Source organism: Mytilus edulis, chromosome 5 (genome assembly GCF_963676685.1).
Source record: "Mytilus edulis chromosome 5, xbMytEdul2.2, whole genome shotgun sequence".
NCBI classification, from domain to species: domain Eukaryota; kingdom Metazoa; phylum Mollusca; class Bivalvia; order Mytilida; family Mytilidae; genus Mytilus; species Mytilus edulis.
This window is the reverse complement of record NC_092348.1, coordinates 96,059,665-96,068,546: the sequence shown is the minus strand read 5'-3', so window position 1 is coordinate 96,068,546 and position 8,882 is coordinate 96,059,665.

The window sequence follows — 8,882 nt, the reverse complement described above, 5'->3', positions numbered from 1 at the left end:
TACCATGTCATTTAATCAAAAACAATCGTGAATCATTGCATTCATCCAATCCTAATCAAAATTATATCTGTTTGTCTGGGCATACATCTAATTTCTATCAAGGTTTTAATGTTCTGTAATGACTTCCAATCCTCATCAATCCAAAGATACCTGACCGTATCATAAACCCAATCATTAATATTATATAATTCTTGGTCAGGCTATAATGATCTTTCATCAAACACTAGTTCTTGGTCTACCACAACCGAATTTGTTAATGCTTGGTTGTTAACAAACTTATAATATTGTATAATTCTTGGTCAGGCTATACACTTAACGAACATTGAACACCAATTTTGGTCAGGTTTTTATATACCTTAAATCATCATTAAACATATAATACTTTGTTCATGTCATACACCAATCATCATCATTAAACATATAATACTTTGTTCATGTCATACACCAATCATCATCATTAAACATATAATACTTTGTTCATGTCATACACCAATCATCATCATTAAACATATAATACTTTGTTCATGTCATACACCAATCATCATCATTAAACATATAATACTTTGTACATGTCATACACCAATCATCATCATTAAACATATAATACTTTGTTCATGTCATACACCAATCATCATCATTAAACATATAATACTTTGTTCATGTCAAACACCAATCATCATCATTAAACATATAATACTTTGTTCATGTCATACACCAATCATCATCATTAAACATATAATACTTTGTTCATGTCAAACACCAATCATCATCATTAAACATATAATACTTTGTTCATGTCATACACCAATCATCATCATTAAACATATAATACTTTGTTCATGTCATACACCAATCATCATCATTAAACATATAATACTTTGTTCATGTCATACACCAATCATCATCATTAAACATATAATACTTTGTTCATGTCATACACCAATCATCATCATTAAACATATAATACTTTGTTCATGTCATACACCAATCATCATCATTAAACATCAAAAGGTCAAGAAATGAACAAAGTGGGCAGTTAAAAATCAGAAGCACAATTAAAACAGAGAACACCATGACCAAAAAGCAAATAAATGATGCAAAGACAGATAACAAAACTGAAGATCATCATAATGCTCAAGAAGGGTTAGCAATTCCTTCTCTGCTAGTAGCACCATTGTTCTATTTATTGTGGTGATAAGTCTCATTTGGCTATGTCACAAACAATATCATCGTACTTAAATTCAATAACATTAAACCAAATCATAAAAGCTGTCATATAAGGATGACTTGATACAATAGCTTCCATTTGAACACTAACCCTCTATCAAAAAAATGTTAAAAGGAGAAGCAAGTCCTTGGATACATCAATTTAGAGGTATATACTTCTTATGCAAGCGCTTCTGGAATATAGCCACACAAAAAATAGAAAGTTCAAATTTGAAAATTATATCATCTGAGTCCTCTCTTATTGTAACCTTAAATTTTATTCCAAGCATCATTGTTAATTCGTAAATATAAGATACGGAGCTGACTTACCTGTTATTTTATATTAGAAGTTTTTTGGGGTAGATGCAGACAACACAGTCAGCAAACTTAGAGGCACACTTTGCTCCAATAGGACTGCCAAATAGCTGTTGAAAACATTTCGTTCATAGTAACAAATATTTTAACCAAAAAAATCTGTCATCTTCTTGATGTTAAGATCAGTGAACATTTACCTTACCCTTCCGGAGCACCTGAGATCACCCCTAGTTTTTGGTGGGGTTCGTGTTGTTTATTCTTTAGTTTTCTATGTTGTGTCATGTGTACTATTGTTTGTCTGTTTGTCTTTTTCGTTTTTAGCCATGGCGTTGTCAGTTTATTTTAGATTTATGAGTTTGACTGTCCCATTGGTATCTTTCGTCCCTCTTTTGTTGAAGTAGAGTTAAATTTTATCTGAGTAAATTGCGATTATATATGTTATTATGCATTAAAAAGAGGTTCCTTTAACAATTTCAGACCCATAATTACACTTTGTTTTTAGGGACACTTAAGTCATAATGGTACCCAGAACGTAGACATTGATTGTTGCCGATGAAGGTAAAGAAAAGCGCTTTGGGCGCATGAAATCTATAACATATGTGTAACTGTTTTTATTTTCCAAGTGACATGTCAGCAACAATGTGTTTGTTATTGAAATAAGACGAGTGTTAAGATATAGAAGATGCGGTATAGTGCCAATGAGACAACTCTGCATCTAGGTCTCAATTTGTAAAAAGTAAACTATTGTAGGTCAAAGTACGACATTCAACACAGAGCGTTGGCTCACACCGAACAGCAAGCTATTAAAGGCCACAAAAATTAATAGTGTAAATAAAAGCAACAATAGTATATATACTGCTGTTCGAGATTTATAAATCAATTGAGAAAAAAATAATCCGGGTTACATACTAAAACTGAGGGAAACACATCAATATAAGAGGAGAAAAATGATACAACAAAAAACTCAACATTAAAATGTACAAGAGTCTTTCATTTTTGTTTAAGTGGCCAGCTAAAGCACGCTGCATTGAAGATCCATTGGTGGCTTCGGCTGTCGTATGCTCTTTGGTCGAGTTGTTATCTTTTTGACACAATCCCCATTTCCATGCTCAATTTTATAAGATTGTATGTACTCCTAAAGATCTTTGGAATTATTTAGTATCCACATCTGATTCACGCCACCTCTTGATTACGTTATTTCATCATAACTTTGGAACCCAGCTTTGGTTGTTGATAAATTGATGTTAATAATTTAAAAAGAGGTTTCTCAGAAGTCCCTGCAATACAACATTGTTTGTCAAGATGCTATGTAATTTAGGTTCTAATATACATTACAGTGAAGGGAGTTCAAGTTCTTCATCGTTGGTTGAAATTCCAAAGGAGCATTGCGTTATTATTGTTTAGAATTGCATCTTTAGTGAGTGTCGCTGTGGAATCTGTAGAGTTTCAAGTCAATTGTAAATACATCAATATTTTTCAACAAGTTGACATACAAACCAAATGACTTTGTAGATAACAAAAGTTGAAGGAATCGCATAATCTCTTAATGAAGCGATCGAACAAAGTTCATAGGGTAACCATCCGGAGAATAGGACACAATTGGTATGAGAATATAACACACTTGACTGTTCCTCTGGTATCTTTCAACCCTCTTTTGGTATATTTACAATTCAGATACTAGTAACCATTCTTGTATCTTAAGATCTATGACTGCAAAACATGTCTTGAGCTAGCTGGAACACAGACTCATTGTATCCGTCAAGCATTATGTGATGTGACCAGAATACGTATGCAGTGTTAATTTCAATAAGTTTTCCTCATTTACCTGTTGGAGTAGTCCCTGTACTAATTCAGGAATATGAAAGTTATTCGTGTTTGTGCTTTTGATTTCGGATTTTTCGATTTGAATTTATTTGGGATTCAAGTATTTTTGTGATTTTACTTTTGTGTAACCTGCACACCACTGTAATAGTCATGTTTTGGGATATTTGTCATCCGTGAAGCATTTTATGATGTGACCAGAATACGTATGGAGTATTGATTTCAACTAGTTTTCCTCATTTATCAGTTGGAGTAGTTCCTGTTCCAATTCAGGAATATGACACTTAATATCTATTCGTTTGATGTGTATCAGCTTTTGATTATGACATTGGATTTAGGACTTTCCGATTTGAATTTATCTGGGAGTTCAGTATTTTTGTGATTTAAATAAACTCATCATAGATACCAGGACTAAATTTTGTATATACGCCAGACGCGCGTTTCGTCTACAAAAGACTCATCAGTGACGGTCGAATCCAAAAGAGTTAAAAAGGCCAAATAAAGTACGAAGTTGAAGAGCATTGAGGACCAAAATTCCTAAAAGTTTTGCCAAATCCAGCTTTCAATTTTGTGTAAGATGTGTAACACCACTATTAATGAAGTTTATATGGTATCTATTGTTTCACATTTGTCATAGTGAGGCTTTAAATAACTTAATGCAGGAATATGGGTTTTACTCATTGTTGAAAGCCTTAAACAACAAAAACAACGCATTATAACGTTTATACCTCCAAAAAACTCTTCTTTAACTCTTTTCTTCGGGAACGGTCAAAGCTAAATATTTGAAAGCCAAGGATGTGTAAGAATCGAAATAGATGTGTACATACATCCTTTTCCTTTAAAGGAAGAAATGGTGCTCTTGTTTATAGTTGTCTCATTTGCTATCATGGAGTATTTTAGAGACCCTGCAATACGAGGGTATAATGTTATTTAGATATCCATGGAGTATTTTAGAGACCCTGCAACACGAGGGTATAATGTTATTTAGATATCCATGGAGTATTTTAGAGACCCTGCAATACGAGGGTATAATGTTATTTAGATATCCATGGAGTATTTTAGAGACCCTGCAATACGAGGGTATAATGTTATTTAGATATCCATGGAGTATTTTAGAGACCCTGCAACACGAGGGTATAATGTTATTTAGATATCCATGGAGTATTTTAGAGACCCTGCAATACGAGGGTATAATGTTATTTAGATATCCATGGAGTATTTTAGAGACCCTGCAATACGAGGGTATAATGTTATTTAGATATCCATGGAGTATTTTAGAGACCCTGCAATACGAGGGTATAATGTTATTTAGATATCCATGGAGTATTTCAGAGACCCTGCAATTCTAGGGTATAATGTTATTTAGATATCCATGGAGTATTTTAGAGACCCTGCAATACGAGGGTATAATGTTATCTAGATATCCATGGAGTATTTTAGAGACCCTGCAATACGAGGGTATAATGTTTTTAAGATATCCATGGAGTATTTTAGAGACCCTGCAATACGAGGGTATAATGTTATGTAGATATCCATGGAGTATTTTAGAGACCCTGCAATACGAGGGTATAATGTTATGTAGATATCCATGGAGTATTTTAGAGACCCTGCAATACGAGGGTATAATGTTATTTAGATATCATGGAGTATTTTAGAGACCCTGCAATACGAGGGTATAATGTTATTTAGATATCCATGGAGTATTTTAGAGACCCTGCAATACGAGGGTATAATGTTATGTAGATATCCATGGAGTATTTTAGAGACCCTGCAATACGAGGGTATAATGTTATTTAGATATCCATGGAGTATTTTAGAGACCCTGCAATACGAGGGTATAATGTTATTTAGATATCCATGGAGTATTTTAGAGACCCTGCAATACGAGGGTATAATGTTATTAAGATATCCATGGAGCATTTTAGAGACCCTGCAATACGAGGGTATAATGTTATTTAGATATCCATGGAGTATTTTAGAGACTCTGCAATACGAGGGTATAATGTTATTAAGATATCCATGGAGTATTTTAGAGACCCTGCAATACGAGGGTATAATGTTATTAAGATATCCATGGAGTATTTTAGAGACCCTGCAATACGAGGGTATAATGTTATTTAGATATCCAATACAGCAAAGCAAGATCCAGTTATTCATTGTTGGTTGAAATTCCTGTCCAGGAGCACTGTATTATAATTGCATCTTCGGTAAGTTGTGGGGTACAATGTGCATGCCAAGTTTCATAGTGAATTGCCAATACCCCGTTTCCTTTTCAACCAGTTGAGATACAAATAAAATGTATTATACAAAAGCTGAATGAATTGCATGAACTCTTATTGAAGGAATCCCAATTGCATTAATAAGGTAATCATCTTACCATTGAAATCAAGACAAAATGTCCCAACAGAGAATAGGACACAATTGGTATATTTATAAATCAGATAACCCTTCTTGTATTTTAAGAAATATGACCGTAGAACATGTCTTTAGCTAGTTGGAACAAGGACACATTGCATCAGTTTAAGATAATGTGATTTGACCGTAATATAGGGCGAAAGATACCAGAAATTCACTTATAGATCGAAAATAAACTGACAACGCCATGGCTAAAAATAGAAAGACAAACAGACAAATAATAGTACAACAGACACAACATTGAAAACTAAACACTAAGCAACACGATCCCCACCAAACACTGGGGGTAATCTCATGTGCTCCGGAAGGGTAAGCAGATCCTGCTCTACATCGTATTGCTCATCTTATTAAAACCCCAGTAAATAGTCTAATTCGGTAGGTCACATTCGTGGTGAAAGGGGAAGTTGAATGTCGTTATGACGTAAGGAACATATCCGATATCATCTGTGAAACGGTTATTTCATAACGGTCAACCAACTCGTAATGGCGTCCGTAAAATTTACGAAGGGATTATTTCAACTTCACTATTTGGAACTCTTGGTTTAATAGCTTCCTTGTGAGCAGCAACCGTCTATCCAGGAAATCATGATAGGAAGTACAAGCTCGGGAATATCGTATCAATTGGTACATGCATTTTCTACATTTGAACATGCCTGTACCAAGTCAAGGATATGACAGTTGTCCATTCGTTTGATGGGTTTTATCTTTTGATTTCGCCATTTGATAAGGGACTTTTCGTTTTGAATTTTCCTCAAAGTTCAGTATTTTTGTGATTTTACTTTTTTGGAGATATATACTCCGCATGCAGGCGCTGCTGGAAAGTTGCTACATAGAAATGGAAAGTTCACAATTGGGAAGCTGAAATCATCTCTTTTGTCGTAAAGGATTGTTTTAACCGATCCTTATTGTCAATTTCTAGATGTAAGTCAAGATATGAGGCAGACTTAACTGTATCTGTTGTTTCCTGTATCTCTAGTTTGATGTGATAGATGCGCTCAACGAAGTCACCAAATTTTGAATTATTTAGTGAGAGAACATCATCTGTTTATTGGAAAGTAAAGTTAATGGATATTGCTATCTTCTATCTTTCTTCCTAAGAAGTTCCTGTATAAAGGCAGCCTCATAATAAAACAGAAACAAGTCGGCAAGAAGAGTGACACAATTGGTTCCCATTGGAATGCCGACAGTCTGTTGAAAATTACGTCCTCAAAACATAACAAATATGTTGTCAATAAAAAAATCAAGCATTGATAATGTCAGTTTCAGAGACATTTTTGTTTCAATCAGAGTAGGATTTATCCCTTCATAAGACAAGATACTTGTTTCTATGTGCACCATTCCTTTTTATTAAACAAAGCAATACCAACTCCACATTTGTGTTTTACTTTAGAATGGGAAATACTTGTGTAAAATGTAGAAAAGTTAAATGTTTAAATACTATAACAAGATGAGAGAGTCTTAGATTGTATGTACTCTAAAACGTATGGAATGTTGATTTCAATCGCTTCTACTCATGATGATACATTCTGGGACTGATAGTCCAACAGCAGCTGTATTTGCCTGGAATGTGCCCAATAGTTGTTAACACTTTTTTTAAAGAAACAAATAGTGCTCTTATTCATAGTAGTCTCATTGACAATCGTACCATATCTTCCTTATTTCTATATTTCCTGTAAAACATGTTGAATGAACTATCCAGCTGAACAGTATTTTTCCACAGACCTGACTGGAGTTAAATCAAAATAAGAACAAATTGTTGAGAATGTTTTACTTATTTTGTATCTTCTATAACTTTGTCATTCAAAATACATTTATCATATAACATTATAAATTCATTCCTTTAATCATAGCAAAATCATTTATAAAACATAAAACAAATAAGATGCTAATTTTTACCCTTGTCCTACACACTATTAGGTAATTATTCAATTTGCTTTTAAAATCATGCATCAAAATGTTATATTTCTTTACTGGAAATAACTATGAAAATTTAAATATTGAACCTGATATTGTTGAAAAGATGTGTTACTAAATATATGCATTTAGGGGCAAGAATTTTCTTATACACTTTCAGTTAAGCATTTTAAAAATATTATGTTAATAAAATAACTTTAAAACACAAAATTAATGATTAAATCACAGAAAAAAATAAAAATTGAAAGTTTTATTTTATACCTTATACATGAACCTAAAACTAAAATGATATGTTATGATAAATGCTTAAACCAAATGTTTAGAAATAAAAGTTAAATCAAGATAGCCATGAATAAATTATCATTATAAGTTGGTGTTCTTGTGTTTTAATTTTGTGTTTAATCTAGAATTGTAAATATTTTAACACAGCAAATAAAATAAATGCATGTAGAACTTAAAAGCAAAAAAAAACATGATAGTTTACTATAATTTTACTTTCAAACTGATAGCTTCAACTTGTGTTACATGAATAAAGGGAGGAAACCCAATAAAACAATAAAACAGGTGGACATGAAAAATAAAGGAATCAGTGGTAGGATTGTTATTGAGACTATCCATTAAAGACCAAAGAAGTGATCATTTGCAGTCACTGAACAGCCTTAAAAAAAAGATTAAAGCATTGTGAAAATCTTTTGATTTTGCCAATTTGTCATGTTTATGTAATTTTTGCCATAAATATTTTGGAATTAATGCATGTCTTTTAACTTGGTTACTATCTGGTTACCACTGCAATTCTTAGTGGGTCATTTATAGTATATCAAAAATATGTTAGGAAGTTTAAAATGTGTATCTCTATTTGAAACATTTTAATAAAGTTCAGTGACAAGCATGGCATTGCACAGAAACCTCAATTATTTTTTTACGATATGGCATGTAAGAAAGAGAATATCTTACTTTCCATTGTTGTAAATCTCTGTGGTTAACAGTAGTGTATGCCCACATTGAAAAGGAATGAGGTAGAATTGTTGGAACATTGATACAGCAAGTGACAAAGACAATATACAATATAGGGACTTCAACCTCACTGTACTGTTGGTCTTACAATTCAACCATGCAAATATACAAAACTTATTAGTGTTCAATCATGGAATCAGTTCACATGAAAATTTTGGAATAAACCATCAAAGGTAAATGAAAAGAATTATAGGGAT